The following is a 13,828-nucleotide window of genomic DNA, read 5'->3' as shown; positions in this document are numbered from 1 at the left end:
TGACCTTCTTTGTCTCTCTTCACAGCCTTTGTTTTAAAGTCTATTTTATCTGATATGAGTATTGCTACTCCTGCTTTCTTTTGGTCTCTATTTGCATGGAATATCTTTTTCCAGCCCTTCACTTTCAGTCTGTATGTGTCCCCTGTTTTGAGGTGGGTCTCTTGTAGACAACATATATAGGGGTCTTGTTTTTGTATCCATTCAGCCAGTCTATGTCTTTTGGTTGGGGCATTCAACCCATTTACGTTTAAGGTAATTATTAATAAGTATGATCCCGTTGCCATTTACTTTATTGTTTTGGGTTTGAATTTATACACCCTTTTTGTATTTCCTGTCTAGAGAATATCCTTTAGTGTTTGTTGGATAGCTGGTTTGGTGGTGCTGAATTCTCTCAGCTTTTGCTTGTCTGTAAAGCTTTTGATTTCTCCTTCATATTTGAATGAGATCCTTGCTGGGCACAATAATCTGGGCTGTAGGTTATTTTCTTTCATCACTTTAAGTATGTCTTGCCATTCCCTCCTAGCTTGAAGAGTTTCTATTGAAAGATCAGCTGTTATCCTTATGGGAATTCCCTTGTGTGTTATTTGTTGTTTTTCCCTTGTTGCTTTTAATATTTGTTCTTTGTGTTTGATCTTTGTTAATTTGATTAATATGTGTCTTGGGGTGTTTTGCCTTGGGTTTATCCTATTTGGGACTCTCTGGGTTTCTTGGACTTGAGTAATTATTTCCTTCCCCATTTTAGGGAAGTTTTCAACTACAGCTCAACTCCAGAAAAATAAATGACCCAATCAAAAACTGGGCCAAAGAACTAAATAGACATTTCTCCAAAGAAGACATACAGATGGCTAACAAACACATGAAAAGATGCTCAACATCACTCATTATCAGAGAAATGCAAATCAAAACCACTATGAGGTACCATTTCACGCCAGTCAGAATGGCTGCAATCCAAAAGTCTACAAGCAATAAATGCTGGAGAGGGTGTGGAGAAAAGGGAACCCTCTTAAACTGTTGGTGGGAATGCAAACTAGTACAACCACTATGGAGAACAGTGTGGAGACTCCTTAAAAAACTGGAAATAGAACTGCCTTATGATCCAGCAATCCCACTGCTGAGCATACACACCAAGGAAACCAGAATTGAAAGAGACATGTGTACCCACAATGTTCATTGCTGCACTGCTTATAATAGTCAGGACATGGAAGCAACCTAGATGTCCATCAGCAGATGAATGGATAAAAAAGCTGTGGTACATATACACAATGGAGTATTACTCAGCCATTAAAAATAATACATTTGAATCAGTTCTAATGAGGTGGATGAAACTGGAGCCTATTATACAGAGTGAAGTAAGCCAGAAAGAAAAACACCAATACAGTATACTAACACATACATATGGAATTTAAAAAGATGGTAACAATAACCCTGTATACAAGACAGCAAAAGAGACACTGATGTATAGAAAAGTCTTTTGGACTCTGTGGGAGAGGGAGAGGGTGGGATGATTTGGGAGAATGGCATTGAAACATGTATAATATCATATATGAAACGAGTCGCCAGTCCAGGTCCGATGCATGATACTGGATGCTTGGGGCTGGTGCACTGGGACGACCCAGAGGGATGGTATGGGGAGGGAGGAGGGAGGAGGGCTCAGGATGGGGAACACATGTATACCTGTGGCGGATTCATTTTGATATATGGCAAAACCAATACAATATTGCAAAGTTAAAAAATAAAATTTAAAAAAAGAGTAAAAAATAAATAAATAAAATAATGAACAAAACAAAATGTTTTTTCTTCAAATAAAGACAAAATTTTTATGTACTCTAGAGATAAAAATTATTGTTTAAATTAATTTTTTATTTATCAAATATACCTGAATTGGTTTAATTTAGCATGATTTCATATAAATCTTAATAATTCTTATTTGTGAATTGTATTTTCTATGGTTTATTTAGTAACCATTATTCAAATTTGAAGTAATTCATCAATTTTGTTTTTGTTATTGATAATGATGCTGATATTAAACAGTGATAAAGTTCAATGCACTTGATTTTTTTAAATAAAGTAAAAATTTTTGGAAAAAATTATTAAAAAACAAAAAGGCTGTATAAAAACGAAAGAATTAGTAGAATGCCACTTCTAAAATTAGATTATAAAAAATTACTTCCATCCTGCTCACCCCTACCCCTAGAGCCCTTTCTCTGGGAAAGCATGTTGCCATGCTGTGAATAACTCTGTAGAGAGGCCCATATTTCAAGGAAGTGTTGTCTCCAGTCAACATCAAGCAAGGACCTAAAGCCTGCCAAGAGTTACATAAATAAATGCAGAAGTTGATTCTCATTCAATGTAGCCTTGCAATGACCATATATCTAATTGACACCTTGATTTCAACCTTGAGACATACTCAGAGGTATCCAACTAACCGTACCTGGATTCCTGACCAAGAGATGCTCTAGGAAAGTATTCATAGCTAACAAAATATAACTGTCTTCTCCATCCAATGGAGATGACCAATCAGTTTCTGAGTTATGATAAAAATCAGTTACCAGAATAAGAAAGGAAAGTTATACCACAAGTTAAACTCTAAGTTCTTTTTGACCACACAAACCTACCTTTCAGGTACAGAGGATAATAATAGATACTGAAAACAGAAGCCTGATCCAGAATTATTTCCCTAACAAAATTGGAACTCTAAGAGGTACGAATGGAGTAAACCAAGCTAACATGAATTCAAGGTTTACTGTATCTGTCCATCATACAGATGCTGACAATGACAGGCTTATAACTGTGTTTTAAGTTCTGTTTACACATCCGTGACTTAGGAGAAAAGAGGTTTCAGTTATACTAAAAGTTCTTTGCAAATTTTTCCTCAAACGAATTACTAGATTAGTCTAGTCATTTAATGTTAAGCTTGATCATAGAGATGTATAAGAGGTAGTTGAAATTTAACGCAATTTTTTTTAACTTTCTATTTTTCAGTGACTAAAACTCTGTTCTGTTCTAAATACTGATAAGACTAATTAACTCCATATAGGCTAAAATTCATATTAAGTTTAAAACTAAAGGTCTAGTGAAATTCTCTACTTTATTCCTAATAATCAGTATCCAAAACAATCTAATCTACACCAAAAGTTAGTTTCCTGCTAGTGATGCTTCAGTTCAGCTCAGTTCAGTCGCTCAGTCGTGTCCGACTCTTTGTGACCCCATGAATCGCAGCACGCCAGGCCTCCCTGTCCATCACCAACTCCCGGAGTTCACTCAGACTCACGTCCATCGAGTCAGTGATGCCATCCAGACATCTCATCCTCTGTCATCCCCTTCTCCTCCTGCCCCCAACTCCTCCCAGCATCAGAGTCTTTTCCAGTGAGTCAACTCTTCGCATGAGGTGGCCAAAGTACTGGAGTTTCAGCTTTAGCATCATTCCTTCCAAAGAAAACCCAGGGCTGATCTCCTTCAGAATGGACTGGTTGGATCTCTGATGCTTAGTAGAATTAAAACTAAGTTCTAATTATGTAATCTCTGACAGCAGGGAGTAAGACAGAAAGTGAATTATTTAATACAGGAAAATCTGAATAAGAAAATTATTAAGAAATTAAATTGAAAAAGTTATGACTCAAGTGAAAAAGTTAGGTATCCCTGAAACATCAGGAGAGCAATTCAGTATCTGGAGAAATGTAAGAAAATTGTGTCTATTATCAAGAATACAATGTGTTAATGGGCAATTTAGTAATGTCCATCAAAATTTTAAATCCATAAACCCACTGAACCAGCAATTCAACTTCCGGAAATGAAGAAACATACAAATCATACAAATCTATATGTAGAATGATATGTCCATCATAAGAGTTGCTCCAGCCAAAGGATGAAAAAAAAAAAAAAAAAACCCTATACTGCTGTACTTTCTATACAACAGCAAACAAATTCTCACTTATTTAAAGAATAAGATTAACATATATGTATTGACATCCATGGTATATTAATAAGCAAAAAAGTGAGCTGCATAACATTATCAACATATGATTGCCTTGAAGTATTCTTCCTCACATAGCTATATAGCTTGTTTCCTCACTGCCTTGAGGTTTGCTGGTGCTGCTAAGTCTCTTCAGTCATGTCCGACTCTGTGCGACCCCATAGATGGCAGCCCACCAGGCTCCCCCGTCCCTGGGATTCTAGGCAAGAACATTGGAGTGGGTTGCCATTTCCTTCTCCAACGCATGAAAGTAAAAAGTGAAAGTGAAGTCGCTCAGTCGTTCCCGACTCTTTGCAACCCCATGGACTGGAGCCTGCCAGGCTTCTCCATCCACAGGATTTTCCAGGCAAGACTACTGGAGTGGGGTGCCATTGCCTTCTCTGCCTTCAGGTCTAAGCACCTGAAATAACCTTCTCTTACCACCCATATGAAATATAACACCCATACACTACTAACCCTATGCTATACCTTTCTATGCACTAATATCCTTTATTTTATTGTTTTTCTTTCACCTGGCATATTACAGGTGCATTTATTTGTTCATTTTCTGCCTTCTCCCTGAAGAATATAAGCTCATGAAAGTAGGGTCATGGTCTGTAACCCCAGTTTTAAAAACAAGGCCTAGTGCAAAACTAAGATCATGGCATCTGGTCCCATCACTTCATGGGAAATAGATGGGGGAAAAAGTGGAAACAGTGACAGACTTTATTTGGGGGGGGGCTCCAAAATCACTGCAGATGGTGATTGCAGCCATGAAATTAAAAGATGCTTGCTCCTTGGAAAAAAGTTATGATCAACATAGACAGCAGAGACATTACCTTGCCAACAAAGGTCCATCTAGATAAAGCTATGGTTTTTGCAGTAGTCATGTATGGTTGTGAGAGTTGGACTATACAGAAAGCTGAGGGCCAAAGAATTGATGCTTTTAAACTGTGGTGTTGGAGAAGACTCTTTAGAGTCCCTGGGACTGCAAGGAGATCCAACCAGTCCATCCTAAAGGAAATCAGTCCTGACTATTCCTTGTAAGGACTGATGTTGAAGCTGAAACTCCAATACTTTGGCCACCTGAGATGAAGAACTGACTCATTGGAAAAGACCCTGATGCTGGGAAAGATTGAAGATGGGAGGAGAAAGGGATGACAGAGGATAAGATGGTTGGATGGCGTCATTGACTCAATGGGATGAGTTTGAGTAAACTCCAGGAGTTGGAGATGGACAGGGAAGTCTGTTGTGCTGCAGTCCATGGGGTCGCAAAGAGTTGGACACAACTGAGCAATACATGAACTGTGAACCGTGAACTTCCTGATGTTCAAGCTGGTTTTAGAAAAGGCAGAGGAACCAGAGATCAAATTGCCAACATCCGCTGAATCATGGAAAAAGCAAGAGAGTTCCAGAAAAACATCTATTTCTGCTTTATTGACTATGCCAAAGCCTTTGACTGTGTGGATCACAATAAACTGTGGAAAATTCTGAAAGAGATGGGAATACCAGAGCACCTGACCTGCCTCTTGAGAAATCTGTATGCAGGTCAGGAAGCAACAGTTAGAACTGGACATGGAACAACAGACTGGTTCCAAATAGGAAAAGGAGTACATCAAGGCTGTATATTGTCACCCTACTTATTTAACTTATATGCAGAGTACATCGTGAGAAACGCTGGACTGGAAGAAACACAAGCTGGAATCAAGATTGCTGGGAGAAATATCAATAACCTCAGATATGCAGATGACACCACCCTTATGGCAGAAAGTGAAGAGGAACTAAAAAGCCTCTTGATGAAAGTGAAAGTGGAGAGTGAAAAAGTTGGCTTAAAGCTCAACATTCAGAAAATGAAGATCATGGCATGCGGTCCCATTACTTCATGGGAAACAGATGGGGAAAGTGTCAGACTTTATTTTTCTGGGCTCCAAAATCACTACAGATGGTGACTGCAGCCATGAAATTAAAAGATGCTTACTCCTTTGAAGGAAAGTTATGACCCACCTAGATAGCATATTCAAAAGCAGAGACATTACTTTGCCAACAAAGGTCCATCTAGTCAAGGCTATGGTTTTTCCTGTGGTCATGTATGGATGTGAGAGTTGGACTGTGAAGAAGGCTGAGCGCCGAAGAATTGATGCTTTTGAATTGTGGTGTTGGAGGAGACTCTTGAGAGTCCCTTGAACTGCAAGGAGATCCAACTGGTCCATTCTGAAGGAGATCAGCCCTGGGATTTCTTTGGAGGGAATGATGCTAAAGCTAAAACTCCAGTACTTTGGCCACCTCATGCAAAGAGTTGACTCTTTGGAAAAGACTCTGATGCTGGGAGGGATTGGGGGCAGGAGGAGAAGGGGATGACAGAGGATGAGATGGCTGGATGGCATCACTGACTCGATGGACATGAGTCTCAGTGAAATCCAGGAGTTGGTAATGGACAGGGAGGCCTTGGCGTGCTGCAATTCATGGGGTTGTGAAGAGTCGGACATGACGGAGTGACTGAACTGAACTGAACTGAGCAACTGAACTGACTTACTGAGTGCATAATAGCCAATCAATCACTATTTGTTGAAGAAATAAATGGATTAATGAATTCCTATTAGCATATTAGGGAAGTAACTACCAAAGAGTTAAACGGTATTCATTTAAGAGTTAAATGATTTACCTGAATTCACACAGCTTCTGAGAACTGATGATACTCGTTTTTCCAAGTCTGAGCCTGTGCAGCTAACTATTCATAACACAACATCCCCTACATATGGTCACACTCTCCTCTCTTCTCTTGAAAAAGCATGGCAGTAAGAATTTGGCTGTCAAATGTCCCAGTTCAGAGCACATTATCACCATCATTAGACTTTGCAAGATTCTGTTCTTTTTTATTTTTCTCTTTACCCTAAGAACACTCACTGCTGCCGCTGCTGCTGCTAAGTGGCTTCAGTCGTGTCTGACTCTGTGTGACCCATAGACGGCAGTCCACCAGGCTCCCCCATCCCTGGGATTCTCAAGGCAAGAACACTGGAGTGGGTTGCCATTTCCTTCTCCAATGTATGAAAGTGAAAAGTGAAAGTGAAGTCGCTCAGTCGTGCCCGACTCTTAGTGACCCCATGGACTGCAGCCTACCAGGCTCCTCTGTCCATGGGATTTTCCAGGCAAGAGTACTGGAGTGGGGTGCTATCACCTTCTCCAAGAACACTCACTATGCTTTGTTTAAGTACATCTTCCTTTTTTAATTTTCAGCAACAGATTTTATTCGTAAACTGAACCTTTAATCATGCATGAAGGCCTCTGAAATAGATTTTCTTAGGATAGACCCATTTTGGCCAACTCAAAAGTGAAAAATCAGGACTTTTGTACAGGAAAATCTTCAATAAACCCAAGGAATGTTTTTCACAAGACATAGACTGGACCCTCAGTTTTTGTTCTACAGGCTGTTGATTTGACTTCATTCTACCACATCAAGATTTGCCACAATAGTTAGGGGAAGGCAGAGGAAAGATAAAAGTCACCCAGACAACAATATATTTAAATTTGAAAGTATTCACTGTTTAATAACTGACCAGATTACAAAAATAATCATGGTAGATGCTTCAGTTCATCATTATAATTAATAAGCTTGCTGATCTGGTCTTCCCTATTGCCAATATCTCTCAGTTCAGTTCAGTCGCTCAGTCGTGTCCAACTCTTCGCGACCCCATGAATCGCAGCATGCCAGGCCTCCCTGTCAACAGCTCTACTTTCTACAAAATCAGTGGTCTTTTTATTCATTCCACCTTGTGGAGAAGATAGTTTGAAGGGCCACAGGAAGTTGTTTGCTCTTTTGAAATAATTTGCAAAAGTTTAGATCTCCTGAATCAGATCCTCCATGCAGATGATGCCATATTTGCCAAGAGAAAGAGCAAACAATGAGTTATCTGTCAGGGCAATTCATTTCTTATTGATTTTGCCATAACCATGCTTTCAGATAAATTCATTTACAGACTTCAGATTTGGGTACTCTCCTCCACACATATAACATGTGTTAGATCATACAAAAATCAAGGGAATTCCAAAAAAAAAAAAACGCTACTTCTGCTTCATTGACTACACTAAAGCCTTTGACTGTGTGAATCACAACAAATTGTGGAATATTCTTAAGGAGCTGAGAATACCAAACTACATTACCTGCCTCCTGAGAAACCTGTATGCAGGTTAAGAAACAACAGTTAGAACTGGACATGGAACATCAGACTGGTTCAAAATTAGGAAAGAAATACATCAAGGCTGTATATTGTTACCCTGCCTACTTAACTTATATGCAGAGTACATCATATGAAATGCTGGGCGGGATGACTCACAAGCTGGAATCAAGATCACCAGGAGGAGTATCAAAAATCTCAGATATCAAATGATACCACTTTAATGGCAGAAAGCAAAGAGGAAATAAAAAGCCTCTTGATGAAGATAAGAGAGTGAAAAAGCTGGCTTAAAACTCAACATTCAAAAATGAAGATGTTGGCATCTAGTCCTATTGCTGCTGCTAAGTCACTTCAGTCGTGTCCGACTCTGTGTGACCCCATAGACGGCAGCCCACCAGGCTCCCCCGTCCCTGGGACTCTCCAGGGAAGAACACTGGAGTGGGCTGCCATTTCCTTCTCCAATGCATGAAAGTGAAAAGTGAAAGTGAAGTCACTCAGTCGTGTCTGACTCTTCACGACCCCGTGGACTGCAGCCTGCCAGGCTCCTCCACCCATGGGATTTTCCAGGCAAGAGTACTGGAGTGGGTTGCCATTGCCTTCTCCTCTAGTCCTATTACTTCATGGCAAATAGATGGGGAAAAGGGGGAAATTGTGTCAGATTTTATTTTCTGGGCCTCCAAAATCAATGCGTATGGTGACTGCAACCACAAAATTAAGACACTTGCTCCTTGGAAGAATAGCTATGACAAATCTAGACAGTGTATTAAAAAGCAGAGATCATTTTGCCAACAAAGATTTGTTTAGTTAAAGTTATGGTTTGGCCCATTTTTTGATTGGGTCGTTTATTTTTCTGGAATTGAGCTGCAGGAGTTGCTTGTATATTTTTGAGATTAGTTGTTTGTCAGTTTCTTCATTTGCTATTATTTTCTCCCATTCTGAAGGCTGTCTTTTCACCTTGCTTATAGCTTCATTTGTTGTGCAGAAGCTTTTAATTTTAATTAGATCCCATTTGTTTATTTTTGGGAGAAGGAAATGGCAACCCACTCTAGTATTCATGCCTGGAAAATCCCATGGACCAAGGAACCTGGTGGGCTACAATCCATGGGGTCACAAAGAGTCAGACACGACTGAGTGACTACTGTTCTGTGTGTGTTTATTTTTGCTTTTATTTCCAGAATTCTGGGAGGTGGGTCATAGAGGATCCTGCTGTGATTTATGTCAGAGAGAGTTTTGCCTATGTTCTCCTCTAGGAGTTTTATAGTTTCTGGTCTTATGTTTAGATCTTCAATCCATTTTGAGTTTATTTTGGTGTATGGTGTTAGAAAGTGTTCTAGTTTCATTCTTTTACAAGTGGTTGACCAGTTTTCCCAGCACCACTTGTTAAAGAGATTGTCTTTAATCCATTGTATATTCTTGCTTCCTTTGTCAAAGATAAGGTGTCCATAGGTGCATGGGTTTATCTCTGGGCTTTCTATTTTGTTCCATTAATCTATATTTCTGTCTTTGTGCCAGTACCATACTGTCTTGATGACTGTGGCTTTGTAGTAGAGCCTGAAGTCAGGCAGGTTGATTCCTCCAGTTCCACTCTTCTTTCTCAAGATTGCTTTGGCTATTCGAAGTTTTTTGTATTTCCATACAAATTGTGAAATTATTTGTTATAACTCTGTGAAAAATACTGTTGGTAGCTTGATAGGGCTGCACTGAATCTATAGACTGCTTTGGGTAGTATACTCATTTTCACTATATTGATTCTTCCGATCCATGAACATGGTATATTTCTCCATCTATTAGTGTCCTCTTTGATTTCTTTCACCAGTGTTTTATAGTTTTTTATATATAGGTCTTTAGTTTCTTTAGGTAGATATATTCCTAAGTATTTTATTCTTTTCATTGCAATGGTGAATGGAATCATTTCCTTAATTTCTCTTTCTATTTTCTCATTATTAGTGTATAGGAATGCAAGGGATTTCTGTGTGTTGATTTTATATTCTGCAACTTTACTATATTCATTGATTAGCTCTAGTAATTTTCTGGTGGAGTCTTTAGGGTTTTCTGTGTAGAGGATCATGTCATCTGCAAACAGTGAGAGTTTTACTTCTTCTTTTCCAATTTGGATTCCTTTTATTTCTTTTTCTGCTCTGATTGCTGTGGCCAAAACTATGTTGAATAGTAGTGGTGAAAGTGGGCACCCTTGTCTTGTTCCTGACTTTAGGGGAAATGCTTTCAATTTTTCACCAGTGAGGGTAATGTTTGCTGTGGGTTTGTCATTTATAGCTTTTATTATGTTGAGGTATGTTCCTTCTTGGAGAAGCCAATGGCACCCCACTCCAGTACTCTTGCCTGGAAAATCCCATGGATGGAGGAGCCTTGAAGGCTGCAGTCCATGGGGTTGCTGAGAGTCGGATATGACTGAGCGTCTTCGCTTTCAATTTTCACTTGCATGCATTGGAGAAGGAAATGGCAACCCATTCCAGTGTTCTTGCCTGGAGAATCCCAGGGACAGGGGAGCCTGGTGGGCTGCCATCCATGGGGTCACACAGAGTCGGACACGACTGAAGTGACTTAGCAGCAGCATGTTCCTTCTATTCCTGCTTTCTGGAGAGTTTTTATCATAAATGGAAAAAAATAGGTCAAAGAACTAAATAGACATTTCTCCAAAGAAGACATAGAGATGGCTAACAAACACATGAAAAGATGCTCAACATCACTCATTATCAGAGAAATGCAAATCAAAACCACTATGAGGTACCATTTCATGCCAGTCAGAATGGCTGTGATCCAAAAGTCTACAAGAAATGCTGGAGAGGGTGTGGAGAAAAGGGAACCCTCTTACACTGTTGGTGGGAATGCAAACTAGTACAGCCACTATGGAGAACAATTCCTTAAACAACTGGAAATAGAACTGCCTTATGACCGAGCAATCCCACTGCTGGGCATACACACTGAGGAAACCAGAATTGCAAGAGACATGTGTACCCCAATGTTCATCGTAGCACTGTTTATAATAGCCAGGACATGGAAGCAACCTAGATGTCCATCAGCAGATGAATGGATAAAAAAGCTGTGGTACATATACACAATGGAGTATTACTCAGCCATTAAAAAGAATACATTTGAATCAGTTCTAATGAGGTAGATGAAACTGTAGGCTATTATACAGAGTGAAGTAAGCCAGAAAGAAAAATACCAATACAGTATACTAACACATACATACGGAATTTAGAAAGATGATAATGATAACCCCATATGTGAGACTGCAAAAGAGACACAGATGTATAGAACAGTCTTTTGGACTCTGTGGGAGAGGAAGAGGGTGGGATGATTTGGGAGAATGGCATTGAAACATGTATAATATCATATAATAAATGAATCACCAGTCCAGGTTTGATGCAGGATACAGGATGCTTGGGGCTGGTGCACTGGGATGACCCAGAGGGATGGTATGGGGAGGGAGGTGGGAGGGGTATTCAGCATGGGGAACACGTATACACCCATGGTGGATTCATGTTGATGTATGGCAAAACTAATACAATATTGTAAAGTAATTAGCCTCCAATTAAAATAAATAAATTTAAATTTTTAAAAAAGAATAGTTGATATAATATAAAAAACAATAATGAACTTCTAAAAAATTCTGGCAAAAACTAAATACTTATAAAAGTTTGATAGAGATGGTTGCATGTATGACAATGGTAAGTTATCTAAAAAAATAAAAAATGTCAAAATAAAAAAATAATAATAATAAAGTTATGGTTTTTCAAGTAGTCATGTATGGATGTGAGATGGACATAAAAAAGGCTGAGTGCTAAATTCAAATCTTGGTGCTGGAGAAGTCTCTTGAGAGTCCCTTGGACAGCAAGAAGATCAAACCAGTCAATCTTAAAGAAATCAACCCTAGATATTCATTGGAAGGACTGGTACTGAAGCTGAAGCTCTAATACTTTGGCCACCTGATGTGAAGAGCCTACTCATTGGAAAAGACCCTGATTCTGGGAAAGACTGAGGTCAAGAGGAGAAGGGGGCAACAGAAGATAAATGGTTGGATGGCATCACTGACTGAATGGACATGAATTTGAGCAAACTCTGGGAGACAGTGAAGGACAGGGGAACCTGGTGTGCTGCAGTTCATGGGGTCGCAAGGAGTCAGACACGACTTAGCGACTGAACAACAATGTGACATATGGTTCCATAATTCTCAGTGTCTCAAGTGAAGCCTTGTTGAGCTTCACACAGGTGCCACTGAAGATCTGACAAAGGTGAAGACACTGTAACATCTTTAGAATCTTTGGGCTGACACCACTGATACCTCTTATCCTGATGACAAATGCCAACTTGGGTTCTACAGGTACACAAAAGTTGCCAGCTTTTCATGCCATCCTGGTCATTTGACTTTCAGTACTTAAAGCTGCCTGTATTCTTTGTGATAGGGCTTAGCTTTCTTATAGATAAGCTTCCTCCTTGCCTCTCAAAGCAACTTTTGGGGAAACTTCTTTCCCAGGCACTTGATCATAAGCTCTATGAAATTCTTTTGCTCTTTATTAAGGGTTTCTAGCACAACAGAAACCTTCTATTTCTTCTCTTCTGTACCCTCCATGGTTCTGGCTGGGAAAGAGATAACTACATCTGTAGATATGTCTTCTTGAAAGCTAGGCAATCCCACGTACATATGTGGGTTTTATTTCTTTATACTGTAACATTTTTTATTTGTTCATTTATACAAGCTACTGACTTACTCTTAAAGCTTATCAGATCCATTCTCACAGCTACTGCTATGGCTGCTTTCAGTGGTTACATCGGAGAACACTGGCCAGCAAACATTAGGAAATTGTGTATTACAATTGTGACTCTAAAAAAGTTTTCAAAAAGATTAAGTAAGCCTTCCTTGGTTCTGTCTGACAGTTCTCCCACTTTAAAAGGAAATGTCTCTGCTATTTTGTCCAAGGATCTTACCTTTTAGCAAAATAGAGTCCTTAGTGCCTCAAGCCAAAAATGAAACTCCTAATTTGGTTACTTCTTTATGTCAGAAATAGAAAGCATATACTTTGCCATTTTTTACATTTGTTTCCAAGGCACCCAACACTGACCCTAATGTTGGAGACATGTTAGTTTAACAGAGGAACCTTGATCCAACCACCTAGACATAAAAACAGGACTGAATGGGGGAGGGTTAGGAGCAAGGTGAAATATATATATATACACACACACACACACACACACACATACATGCATAGAGCTGATTCATTTTGTTGTACAGCAGAAACTAACACAACATTGTAAAGCAATTAGACTCCAATTTAAAAAAACAGGACTGAATGTTCACACTTATTTGACCTTAAGATATTGCCAATTAATAATGGAGAGGATGAGTTATAAGTACACATGTGTTTTTATTAACATTTTATATTTGTTTTACACCACTAGTCATGAATAACTCTTGTTGTTAAGACCTTTTGCCTGTTCTGGGAAACCTTGCATACATTAATGAGTAGTTTGTATCCTTTGTTAATTCAGGACCTCTCCTAACAAAAGGAGAACACTCATTTGCTGCCTGCCTGACACTCTTATTCTTATTTATCCACGATCAGAACTCTTTTTCCTTTCACTTGCTGGGATCAAAACAACTCTTGGCAATTTTTCTTAAGGCATATTTTTCCAAATTCCATTCTTTGGATTTGGTTCATAGTAGCTCACATACTCGAAGAAG

At 39.2% G+C, this 13,828-nt stretch overlaps 1 pseudogene; it reads right to left on the bottom strand.

Annotated features, from left to right (window-relative positions):
- Window positions 1-7,522: 7,522 nt before the first annotated feature.
- Window positions 7,523-12,718, bottom strand: LOC129632559 (60S ribosomal protein L7-like; annotated as a pseudogene).
- Window positions 12,719-13,828: the final 1,110 nt, after the last annotated feature.

The sequence above is a fragment of the Bubalus kerabau genome, chromosome 1 (genome assembly GCF_029407905.1).
Source record: "Bubalus kerabau isolate K-KA32 ecotype Philippines breed swamp buffalo chromosome 1, PCC_UOA_SB_1v2, whole genome shotgun sequence".
In the NCBI taxonomy this organism is placed as follows: Eukaryota; Metazoa; Chordata; class Mammalia; order Artiodactyla; family Bovidae; genus Bubalus; species Bubalus kerabau.
The sequence above is the reverse complement of the archived record's forward strand: the minus strand, read 5'-3'. Positions and strand labels throughout refer to the sequence as shown.